The following is a 13,243-nucleotide window of genomic DNA, read 5'->3' on the forward strand; positions in this document are numbered from 1 at the left end:
TTACTGTGTTTCAATTGGAGTCTTGAGTTATTAGAAGTCCGATGGCGACTACAGGAAATGACAACAGGAAGAAGTAGCAAGAATTCGATACGATGCAGTTGCAAACAGAAATACTTTTTCTGTTGAAATTTAAGAACATGACGCATTTAAAAATGCTATGAAGTGCTATTTTCTTTTTGCTGCCTTCCCACTGGTGTCTTTTTCACTGATTTTGTCACATTACTTTTATGAATCTGAGAACTATCATAATGAAACTAAACTGAACTGATTGACAATGCTACAATTACTTGGGTTTTTTTATTTGCATAATCTTGCAACATTCTCTTTTTAGCAGCTTGTCTGCCCTCTGACCCTCACAAGGGGGACGACTCGGAGTGTAGCCGGTGCTCCTCTGCATCAGAATGAGTCGGCCGAGGTCGTTCAGGCACATGATCCGATATTGGAGGCTCCCAGTGGTTTCCTGTCACCTCCCACTGTGGGGGCTCACCACTCCCTGGACAGAATCAAAGTAGATGTTCCTTCTGGCGTGGGGACGTCTCCAGACTTCCAAACACTGGAACAGCGTTTCTGCAGCTAAGAGAAACGACGCCCGAAGATGTTTGGTGCGTGCTGATAGCTATTGAAAAGAACGAGGACACAAATGCCTAAAATCACCAAAATATTTATTGAATTTTTTTTTTCTTTGCTGCCATTTTCACACATTTCCTGTTTGCGGTTATATTTTACACAGGAGCACACTTTTACTAAAGGCCTCTGTCACTATTTTTACTTTTTTTTTTGTATTTTATCCTCCTGTTTATGTATCTGAAGCTCAGTCTCTTCCATCACACAACAACCACACCGCTGCCGCTGAGGAGAGAACCAATCAGAGTTGACGAGGCAACGGAACGGGCGCCACCTGTTTCTGGAGTGAAAAGCTCCTGCTGAACTTCCTGTCGTCGTCCAACGTTCATCCACTTAGCCTCGGCTTTAAACTCAAATCAGACCCGAAAGGAAAAGAAAAACTTTTATTTTTTTTAATCACTTAGGGCCCAAAAGGATGCCCAGCTGAATGTCCTGATTGAAATGAAATGCAATTGACTCCAGCCCCAACAGTGCGCCCTCCTCCACCCGTCAAGCCAAGTTTCCAGTTGTAGAAGCAGTGGGACCTTTGTGCGCTTGCTGAGAGACTGATTGGTCTGAGGCCACGGGGTTCCCCATCCCCCCATCCTCACACGCCTGCAAGAAGAATTAGGCTTCGGAGCACTTAGGAGAGGTGGTGGCAGGCTGGGGAACAATACAACCTTGGAGCAGCTTATGGCTCATCCGTCTCATAATCCGTCACAGAGGGCCGCCTGTCGAGCCGGGGTGGCGGCACAAAGGGTGCGTTTTGGGAAGGACGTCGTCAATATTTGCTCGTCGAAGAGCAATTTGACAGGAGGATTAAACGCGGAGGAGCCTCAGTAGAAGTTTTGCGACGTTCAGAGAGTTTCCGGCGGCGCACGGTGTCTCCCGGAGACAACGGGACTTTGAGATGAATTAAAGGCGGCTGGTGTTTTTAGGGAGCTGGCAGCGGAGCAGAGTTCAGCCAAACAGACAGAGGGACGCTTTGATTTGCTCTGGCAGTGTTATGCAGCCTCAAAAACACAATAATTAGAGATTTTATGTTTTGTTTTTAGCTGAATCACATGTTTGCCGATGGCAAGGCTGGTCATTTAAAACTTACAGTCATTGAATAAACTGAGTTCGAGGGTCTTATAGGTAAGATGGAGCTGCACATCTGTTGAGTTGGTTATCCCAGCTTCTTCTCAGTGAAACTGTGGTAAAAATGTGTCTAACGGGTAAATAGAGGGGAAAGGTGAAGTCAGATTTGGCTCTAGATTACTTTGGTAAACAGAGCAGGTCACTGTGAATTCAGTAACTTCTTGGCGTAAAACAAACCCGATCCATCTCTGACTTATTTTGGTTTTCTTTACGTACATATTTGTTTATTCACAGAAGAGGAATGGTTTTGAGATTGAAAATGGTCGAGGGCCTTCTCCAGGTTGGAGTCGTCTGGGCTTTTAGCGTAGCTTTGGTCCGATTCGTTCTCGTGATCAGCTTGGATGTTGGAGTGAAGAGAAATCCTCAACCACAACTCTGCTGCTGCCCGTTGCTCTGCGCACAGCTTCAGAGTGAACACAGGAGAACGTTCGAGAGACGTCTCGGATCAAAGTCGGAAAGGCGAACACGCAGACAAATCCCGAGCTGCGAAGGTCAGAGAGTGGACTCTGTTCGGGAAGAGCCATAATCTGTTTTACTCTTGAGGAAAAGCACAGTCCAGATCCATAACTAGCACAAATAAACGCGATTAGATGAAAATCCATCCAAACAGAAGAACACTACTCATTTAAAACAAAGCAAAAAAAAAAAAAAACTGCTGACGTCCCAAAAGCAAAGCAGACGTTTAGATTCGATTAAAATAGGATTCTCCGTCGTGAATCTCTTTCATTTGCCTTCATTTCTAAAGATCCACTGCTAAGTGATTGGTTCGACCTTTGACCTTTTGACTTGGCGAATGGTGGACTGTATCTGTTACAACGCAAAAGCATCAGAGACTTGTCAAATTATGGCCGCATCAATTTTTCCAACAGAGGAAAAACGCAGACTCTATCTAAAAACGTTGGGTGAAACGCCCCGACAAATCTCTTGTCGGGAGACGTAAATATCTAAATATATTGTTTCGTCAAGCTCCGAATATGTAAAATAGTCCCTTCCAGGCTCCCTGTTTTCTCAGGAAGGCGACGCTGCAGCGGCTGCGTAACGTGATTACCCGGGATTAGCTTTTGCACGTCGCGACGTGACAGACATTAAATGCAGGCCTGATTCCGCCACAGGCTCACAAACGCGCTGTTATCCTGAGAAAATTCAATCGAAGAAAGAGAAGAGAAGAAGGAAAAGAACATGCAGATCCGCAACAAAACCTGGAGATACCGAGAACCAAAGAGAGTTACACCCACTAAACTCAAAATGAAACATTCGCTCAAGGCATCTCAAGTAGAAAAAAAACGTCTTCCTGCACACACCCTGTGACTGTGGCATGATCGCCGTTTGACTAATTGGGTCAAAATCCAGGTTTTGTCCCAAATAAGACGAATTTAGCACATGCAGTAGAAGATGCCACGGCTTTCATGTCTGATCTAATTTCGATGAGAGGAGGGAGTCGGATCATGAGTTGAAGTCAAGAGAGAACATCCCTCACAAACTGTGAAGCTCCTGTCCTTTTATGCGTCTCTCATATGTGGAAGATTTGCTGCTGCTCATCTGCAGTAAATCTTTGCGAAAGTTCCAGAAATAAACTTTCCTTTAAGCAAAAAAAAAAAAAAAAAAAAAAACAGGAAGTGGGCCTGGCCGTTCTTTTCCTCTTTCAGGTTGCTTCACTTATTTGTTCCCAATTCTTTGCATATGTAATTGTCACCGTGCAAACATGAACTGCTAGTGTATTTCATCCGGGTTGGATAAGAGATCGCCAGAAGGAAGAGCATGATGGTGAAATGGAGGGAAAAACTATACACATTTTAAAAATATATATATGTATTTTTTTTTAAATATTCTGGTACTGTTAGTAAAGCCCAGAGCAACAAACCGTCTTAAGAAGCTGCTGAATTGGTAAATGGAATCCAGCTGTTTCGTTTCTGCCCTCAAAGGTATGTTAATAAAAATTAGAAGAAAAAGGAACAAATCAGCACAAAGAAGAAGGAAAACGGCAAAGTAAATTTGGTCAACTTTGAAATTTTCACTCTGTTCTTCTACCTCAAATATATCCATGTATGCAAAATGTTAACGTTTGATTTTATTATTTTTGCTTTGTTGATTGTTAAAGAGAATTATGTTCTTTGTGAATGTTAGGTCTTCTATTGTAGTCATTCTTTTCATGTCTGCACGTGGGACAGACGTTGCTAATTAGCTGCAGTGCTCTGCATTAGCTGATGCCGAACTCTCGTCCCTGTATAAATGAGCTGTTGCATGAAAAATGAATAATCATTCCAAGACAAAGTGCTCTCTGGCCAGATGAAATTAAAATGTATCTTTTCTTTAGTCTGCATGCAAGCTGGTGTGCATCATGAAACACGGTGGTGGCAGTATGATGCAGCGATTGACCCAGAGGTGATTGGGAGCGACTGACCTTCCAGCAGGAACTACGCTACACATACAGGCAGATCTAAAATGGATGGTTTAGATAGGGGCCATCAGCTGCAAACACCTGAATAAAGTAAATGGCTAATTAATTAAAGTGTGCAGAATGTGCTGACTTGCTGCTGAGGACGTAATTTATCAGTTTGATTAAACGCATTGCGTCCATCTGTCAGGTAAAATCTCACCAATATAAATTGTGCGGTTATGAAACGGGAAAAGCCCTTGCTGTTGCCGTAATGCAAGTTCCCCAATTGTGAAACAAGAGGTTGCAATAAAATGGCCGAATGTTTACACACAGGCTGCTGAAATCCTGAACGCTGATAATATTCATATCCTGTGTTTATCCACCTTCCAGAGCTAGAAAAAAAAAATCATAGAAACCAGCAAGGAAGTTCCGAAAACTCCCGTTTCCTACACTTGGAGCAACTCAGTCTGTCCTTAACATGAAGTTCAGAGCTGGAATCAGCTTTGCTAACAAGTTGCAGAGACGATGGTTTAGTCTCGGTCATTCATTGTCTTCTTGTGCAGCTCTGTGAGCGACACACTTTTACAGCTGCGTGTTATTCAGGGCGTGACCTTGTTGAATGACAGGTGAGTGGCCTGGCTGCGTGACTTACACACTGTTTGATGTCATGATTATTACTTACCTGTCACCGCCGGCGAGATGGCAACACAGGGCCGCGTTTATGAGTTTGAAAAAAATAAATAAATAAAAACAATCCAAACTAACAAGCCAGTTTGGACTTTTTTCATCTCCAGATTATTCCCTGTGGAAAAACCAAAGTAAATATCCCATAAAACTAGAATGTTGCTGGAGGATGTTGTTTTATTTTGTATTTTTTTCCATTTTGGTTTTGAAAGTTCAGATTTGTTTCTTACACTGCGTTATGATATTTTTACTCTGACTACTTTAACTCTGACCAGTCGTGTTTACTTGAGGGGTGGGGGGAGTACTAAAAATTTGCTGGTGTTTAAACCAGTTCTTGACTGATTTTGTGAAAACATCACTTAAAATATGTCTTTCACAAGTCTCATCCTCCCTCTGTTGCATTCTGCATTTCTGTAGATCCTCAAAGTGCAGAGCGAGCGAGAGAGAGCAAAATCCCTGTAATTATCTAGTTATCACTTCAGATTGACAGCTTACTCTCTCACCAATCTAATTTATAATAAATGTTGTTGTAAACAGTCGTCGTTCTCTAATAGTCTGTACTCTGCAGGCTGGCATTTTCCATGACCGGTATTTCTTTAAAAGAATATCTGCAAATAGGATTGATTTATAAATCCTGTTTCAAGCAGGATTTATGAACACCACTTTGTGATATGAGTGTTCATAAAATGGACAACAAACCATTCATATATATATATTCTTAAATGGTTGTGGAAGTAGCTTTTGTACTCTTCTGAAGGGTTACATTAACAAAAAGTGGGAAAATGAGAGATAGCTAGTGGTATTTATTTATGTGAAAGCTCAGTGTTTTAATAGTTTTGTCTCAAATTATACTACTGACCAAAAAAAAAGGAAATTAATTTGAAGAAGAATCCTACAACCTTGATCAAAACATTGCAGTTTTATTGTATTGGTACGATGGAACATAGCTATATCGAAACATAACTTAAAAGAAATCTGACTTCCTAATTTGACGCCCTGAAATCGGACCTCTGTCTCTTTAAGAAGCTGCTGCTTTCAGCATGTCGTCACAACAGTGCTTCTTCATTAATGGCCGTCCTTAGGAGCATTACAGTGAGAAGTAATTTGCACTATCAGCTCAGCAGACACGTATTTCCACCAGGTGTTTGCTGATTGCTGCTGCCGCTAGTCTGGAGGAGCTTGGTGGAGAGATACGGAGGAGAAGCGCTCTGTCAGATGGATCTGTGGAAATAGGTGCGCTTTGTGAGAGCAAACGATTCCGGCAACCTCGAAAGGTTACCACAGGAGATTTAAGGATTCCTCAAACATGCGTGAGAGAATCAAAGCGACACTCCAGCTACGTTTTTGATGAGGGAACAACAGTCTAACGCGATGACATCATGGGAAGCTCAAAAACGTTCACCACACCACCCCAAGCATTTATCTTACATGCTATTGCTTCTGCTAACAAAACGTGACACATTGATTTTTAGCAATCTATTGCCTTTTAGATTTTATTTCACTGAGTGACGACGCCTGCTTTTTTGTTGTAGCTGTCAAATGCTTTTTGACATTCATGCGCAACAAGTACAACAAGCTAATAATAGCCAATTAATTAGTCAGGCTAGCTGCAGGCATACTCCAGACATACTTGTATGCCTGTCACTGGAAAGTCTCGCAGTTCTGGAACTGTAACTTTGTAAAGCATTGTTACATCAAAGCTCTAAACACTTGATAGTTGTCGATTTCATGAAAACTCACCTCTAGAAAACGGGTCATTTACTGTGGCCCAGTAAGTATCCTTTTTTTTTGGTACCAAAGCCATTGGAACCAGACTGGTAGGAAAACACTTGCAACGAACAATCAGTGTTATGTCAGACGGCTCACACACCAGAACCTGGACCTGCTTCCCGGTCCGTAACGCTGACAAAAGGCTTGACCTAACTTAACCGAGAAGAACACAGACGTGATGACATTACATGCCATGTTTCTGCAGTTGCAAGGAGCAGAAAATGACAGCTCTGGTGACTAAATTTCACCCCAGACAAAAACAAGTTCGTCCTGCGGTGGAGTAGGAGGAATAAATTTAAGGTCAACTAGAATATGGTGAACACTTTAGTATGAACCGCAGCAGTTAAGTTCCTGGAACGACGCTCTCTTTAACTCGCGTCTTCGGTGCTCTACACATAGTCTAGGAAAAGGAGGAATTTTTTCCCCCCCTGCCGTTTATGAATGTGCTTTGAGACGGTTACTTGACACTTTTTTTTTTCTTTTCTTTTTCAAAAGTACTGAAGATTAAGTCTCTTTCAGATGGGCTTCAAGGTTTTACAGTCTCTTTTATGGAGTAATGGAAAGAAGATCACATGAAGCGAGCCAACCCCTCTGTGATTCCACATGGCTGGCTGATTAGCCCCCTTCTTTTCTTTTTTCACTGATGGAAAACACATGGCGTCCATGCAGCCTGTTCATTTCAGGTTTTAGATGGCAGGACGCTCATGCTCGGTTTTGGAGCCGCAGCCTTGAAGGGCAGCCATCATCAGATTTCTGTCCCCTCTGGTCCCCGCCGGCCACTGACTGTTATTTGGCCTGCCAATGGAGGCTGGCTGTTCCCTTGGGAAAGCCAGAGTGTGCCTGCCAGCAGGAATGCATGGAAGGCAATAGAGGAAGATGGAGGATGGTGAGTAGCTGCCGCCGCCGCCGCTGCTGCTGTGTCTCCCTCTGTGTGAAAATGAGTCCATTAATTCAGCCCCCTCCCCTTCCTCTCCCCGAGCCCTCCCTGCGCCTGTTGTCTCTGTTTGTTAGCTAGATGATTCCTTCTGTCATGTCAAAGGCAACATTATCATATCCTAGTTGCCAGGGAAACCGGCGCTGAGCAAGACAACGACTCAAAGCCGTTTGCAGCGTTTGAGGCTCGTAAACATGAAAGGTTATCTGTAGAGCTATGAGAGCTGAAACTGTGACAGATCTGGAAGGATCTTATTGTTGACATGATTTTTTTATGACTCTTCCACCCCCCCTGTGGCTCGCGCTCCCCTTTGGTTGTTTGCTAACAGATTTATTCCACTGAACTGAGAACACGGCTGAATTCAGACAGGACTGTATGCACGTCCAGTTTGTTTGATCAAGTTCTGACCTCAGCGTTGAGGCCTCCGAGTTATTCATCTCCAAATCAAATGGGATGACGTCCAGCAAGCTTTCTAATGAAACACGAGAACTTTCAAAATCTTCAACCTGCCTTACGTTTTGTTTTGGGGTTTTTTTTTTTTTGTCGTGTTTTGTTTTTAATTTGGAGCCATTGATGAGAGGAGCAGGATGACGAATTTGTCGTCTCCCTGCCCTCCGGCGTGACACTCCATTTATCATTATGATACAAGTTCTTCACTCCAATGGGCCGCTTTAACTTGCATGGAAAAGGTCAACAAGAGCAATGTTTTAATTAAAACACCTAACAGCCGACTACTGGCAGAAAAATTCCCATATTCACAAGAGTGCATACAGATTATAGCAGCCAGTAACGCCTGCTAATAATCTACTAGTGTTTACCTGGTTAAGTATAAAAAGGCTCTTTTGTCTTATTAAGTTAGAAGTGCCCTTCTGATTTTTTACCTTTAGATTTTGCAGTGCATTGTGTGGCTTGTAATAAATCTCATGCTAAAGTCGTTCCTTGTGCCACACAAGGCACCATTATTTTATTCTTGAGCACCTGCGCCCCCTAAAATTTCTATGCACGACTCTGTTGCTGTTTTTATTGATTTTGCTCATCAAATACGTATGAAATAGACATAATATTCCTTTTATCATAATATTCTTTTAGCACCCATTTCATTAATTTTGGTTCCAGGTGTTAATTTGAGAACTGAACGATGTGCCAAATCTTTTGAAGAATATTCCTGCATGTATAAATGTCTAATTTAATTTTTTTGGAGGAATATTTAATGAACATATCACAGCCAACAGATCAGCATCATAAACGGCTAATAATAAAATAACTTGCTACACCAACTCTATTATGTACCTGCAAGCAAGCCATTTTGATCATTTATGGAAATCAGAATTTGACAGGTCAGTGGCAATCAAGAGAAAATGGGTTGACTGACTGACTGACCTCTGACTGACTCGTCTGCATTAATGTTTACGTGCCGCAGTCTCCAGTTTCATAGGCTTAATCAAGTGATGTCAGTCAGTTTTGTGTCATTTCATCTAATGTTTATGATTGTTGTTCCTAATACATAGAGCGAAAAAACATACAACTTTCACACTGACTGACATTGTTGACCTTGCGGGTCAGAGGTGCGAAACAAATTCAAAACTGGGGATTGAGGCAACTTGAACTCGTGACCCCAGTACTTCGAAAATCTTAGCTCCATTCCCCAGACGTCAGCACACACACGGCGCTGTGTGTGTCAACTCATGGTTGCTGCTGCTGGGATCAAATGGTGGACGTTTCCCCACTGAAAAACCGGCTCGTTAAAATCGCGGTCCGGTCGATCCAGTTCCACCTTTTCCTTTCGCTCCGAGGAGCTGCGGAGAGAGAGAGAGAGAGAGAGAGAGACAGAGAGCGAGCGCAACAGTCCAATCCGACCTTCCTCTCCTGGATTTCCTAGTCGCTCCCGCTGCTGCTGCTTGACTACATTGTATCGGTTCCCACACGAAGAAGCAAACGCGGTGCTCTCTTTCACAAACGGGCGAACGCGGAGGAATTAACCTGGATGGAAAGCCGTTCACCGTGGGATTCACTTGCAGAAGCCTGCGACCGACGGACCGCTTCGCTCGGGGCTCGGGAAGGCAGCGGTGAAAATGCGCCCGGGACTCGGTTGTTTTCGCCGCGGACGGTGTCTCGAAGTGTGATGGCAGAAGTCCAGTGAATCGCTGGCCTCCCCTCCTCTCTTGTGTTGGGTGTCTGGGGGAGTGCGCTGCCACTGGTTTCTACTCGAGCTCCAGCTTGTACTCAGAGGTTTTTGCTGCAAACTCAGCCGCCTGCCTGCACGTTGATTCTGTCCTTTACACGGAGCGCGCACCGCCATGGACGGAGAGCGGCTAGGAATAGGATTGTTTAGTTAAGTCGGTAAGTTTGTCCCATTTTTAACCCCTTTCTGTCATCGTTAACACTGCTGCGACTCGTTAGCCATTTAACGTTAGGAGGCTAGCTGTACCACAGCATGCAGCAGCTAGCCTGGGCTGACTGCACTCTGAGCTCATTGTGTTTCTGTGCCAGCCTGCTAACCTCACTCTCACGGTAGTTAGCTCATTACGCCAAGCTAACTCAGTCCCGCTGGCTTATTTCTGAGGCTTTCAGCTGTCCTGCAAATGGCTAAAAACGAGCTGCTACGTTTGGGCAACTGCTAACTCCATTTCTGTAGCTGGAGGAGCTACAGTCGGTTATCCCCCCTCTGGGGACAATAACGTTTATTAACTGTAAAAAGAGAAAGAAACACACATGCCTGAGTCGCTCATGTTGCTCCTTTACGTGTGGAAACGCTGCTGTGGTGAAGTGTTAGCAGGACAGAGTAAGAGCCGTGGGACCCCAGGGGGTCCTGAGTGGAACAGACCCACAGAAAAACAGAAAATGAAAGGCTTCATATACTCTCTCCACATGTTTCCTTTCTTTAGCCGGGCCAGCTGGAAGAGTAGGGTGGACATGGGTTCCTCCTGGCATGGGTCGTGCCTTCAAATAAAGTCCTTATCAATGAAACTTTAAATGCCACAAAATGGAGGCGAGTGGTTAAACAATTGCATTTGGGCATTTAGGTCAATGTTCCTTTGGTGATTTGAGTGTCTGGGAGTCGAGGAACTTGATCACTGTGTTAGTGTTTTGACCTGCTGCATGAACTAAACCACCATAACCCCAAACTTAAATAAGATGCTTTGATAAACTTCTAAAAGTCCAGGTTAGCCCTTCACCCAGGTTGTCACCCATTTCATGTCTATATTTCTCTGTTTTGTCGTTTACCAGTTGTTGTTGTCGAACCTTTGCAGACTGCTTTATTTACTTGTGCATGGAGGTCGTTTTTTTTTTTGTTTTGTTTTGTTTGGATGCCCATTTTGGACCGCTTGAGTTGACCCTGAAATTTGATCATTTAGGGCTTTTTATTAAGGCACAATAAGTCTAACCCAGCTCTAGCTGGTAGATATTGTTTATTGGTGTCACATTCCTACTTCTTGCTTGCAGAGGACTGAAGGACATTGTTTTAAATTGGCAGTCGCCAAAGCCAGTACAAGATGTCTCCCTATTGGTCAGGAATTGACACATGGTTGGTACAAAAAACGTGCTGCAGGAAGTGGGATCAGTTCACACTCCCAAACGTTGGGTATGAAACAACCAGGACTCAATAGTACCGTACTAACACCTCAAATGCTGTTTATTTCCAAATAAGAAATCCATTTGTCTTATTTGGAGAGGATGTAATGGCGTACTGTCCTTCAGTTCGGTTCTCTCCTCCACCAGTTTCTTCCCCATTTCAAACCCACACACCGCCATTTTGTACATGACCTTTGGCATGCGTAATGGTTTAAATTACCTAATTATTAGACATTGTTTATTGAAGTCACATAAGATAAGAGTTGATAACAAATTACGTAGTCAGCGGTTGCTGAAACACAAAAGAAAGCGTCTCTAGTGTGAGTATGAATTGACACGCTCAGTAGGCTTTTATGAAGTACTATAGGCTGAAATAATGCATTCTGTAAAAAGTTTAAAATGGGAAAGGGACTAAATAACCAGCCCCCAATTACAACACAATAAAGTCTGGTCAACACAGAAGTTGAGTTCAATCTTTGTTTTTGTGTGTTTGTTGTTTTGTTTTTTTCAAAAAATCCCTTTTAAATATACCATTGTTTGCACAGATTCTTGTTAAATTTGTCTATTTGCCATTTTTGGGATATTAGTTTTCCATGACTGTATCAACGTGTTTCCATTTTGTAACTGTAAACAAAACATATCTTAATTATGTAATTAAATAACAATTTTGTCTCAGTTTATTTCTCCCATATCTCAGTTTCTTAATTAGATTTAGAATGAAGATAAGCATAAAAGTGGTCAATTCTGAGGAATGACAGAATTTCTTTTGTTATTGAAAACTTTGTTGTTATCACTGTTACATGTTAAATGATGGAAATATGATTTACTCTCACTGGTGAAACCAAAATAACTGACAGACTGCTTACTGGAACATGTTCCCCCTCAGTGTTTTATAAGCCTGGCGGGCCACCAGGCTTTATTTGCCCCTCTACCAAGCTTTTAAAAACGGTGCTTTTTACACCAGAGACAGCAAAGACGGATTAAGCTAGGTTTATAGTTGAACTGGGCGTGGGGTTGTGTGTGCACCAATTGTGCCGTCCCTTCACCACCCTGTCGCCCTCACACACTCTTACCGATTTATGATGCCTGCTTTTGTATCTCTGAATTGTTGAACATTTTTTAGCACACTGGTGGACTGCCCTAGCATCCCTTTCACCGGGCTTTGCAGGTTTTCTGTAGGAAACTTTGTGGGAGATATTATCTACTAAACTCTCATTACCTGAATTCCTTGAAATAGAGTTAGAAAAATTACTCAAAGCAATTGTGTAATCAAACCCTGTTGCGTTCTTTTTTGTTTGTTTTTCTTTTACTGCCTGACACACAGTTAAAAAAAAGTCAAAAGACTGCAAAACTACAAAATGACTTGTTTTCAAGAAATATCTTCATCCTCAGAAAAACATAAAAAGATCTGTTAAAACGTTTGAAGTGCCTGCCTTAAAAGAAGAGCCAACACTTAGCCCAGGAGTTTCATCATACACCCAAGCCATTCAAGGAGAACACAATGTGTGAAAGTGTATTTTATTTAATTTTTTTTTCTGTTTGAGTGGTTTCTTGTTTGTGTATATAAATCCACAAGCTCCCAAAGCAATAAAAGGAACGTTAAGAAGTTTAATTGTTCTCACTGAGCTCGCTGCATTGTTGGCTAATAACATAATTACACACGGCTATATGTTTAGTCTGTTGGCTTGTCCTACTGGACCAAAAAAACATAAAAGAATTGAATCCACCCCACTGAACTGTTCACACCCTGTCACGCTGTGTGTCACGCAGAGCTAATGTGCGGCGAGCGTTTAACTAGTCTTGGTAACACATTGGCAGAACTTGGCATAGCAGTCAGTTAGCACCAGACCCGCGGTTTAGTTTTAGCTTTTGCTTTTTTGCAGAGATCAGAATTAGGATCTCGTTCAGAAAACAATTTTCTGAGACATACAGGAAATGTGGCCTCAGTGGAGATCCACACACGGCTTTGAGAACATAAAAAGCATAAATAATTGATAAATCTGAGATCTCTCCACTGCAAAGTGCAGAGCATATCAATTGCAGTGAGTCATCTGACCAAATAAACTGCTTCAGTGTGAAGAGCAACACAACAGCTTTACAGGAATGAGTGTCATTTAGTTGTTGTACCTGTAATGACTAAAGCTGTTTGCAGAAGCTTTAGG

The 13,243-nt window shown here is 42.5% G+C and overlaps 1 protein-coding gene across 1 annotated transcript in view; it reads left to right on the forward strand.

The window, feature by feature from the left end:
* The first annotated feature begins 9,350 nt into the window (after window positions 1-9,350).
* The window catches only part of LOC129369470 (zinc finger protein 609-like), an 89,988-nt gene continuing 86,095 nt past the window's right edge, over window positions 9,351-13,243 (forward strand). Inside the window, exon 1 of the mRNA XM_055044892.1 lies at window positions 9,351-9,848. The gene's annotated coding sequence lies outside the window, so the exon portion shown is untranslated. The remainder of the gene's footprint in view (window positions 9,849-13,243) is intronic.

This window comes from Poeciliopsis prolifica, unplaced genomic scaffold (assembly GCF_027474105.1).
Source record: "Poeciliopsis prolifica strain line A6 unplaced genomic scaffold, Auburn_PproV2 SCAFFOLD021, whole genome shotgun sequence".
Lineage (NCBI taxonomy): Eukaryota > Metazoa > Chordata > Actinopteri > Cyprinodontiformes > Poeciliidae > Poeciliopsis > Poeciliopsis prolifica.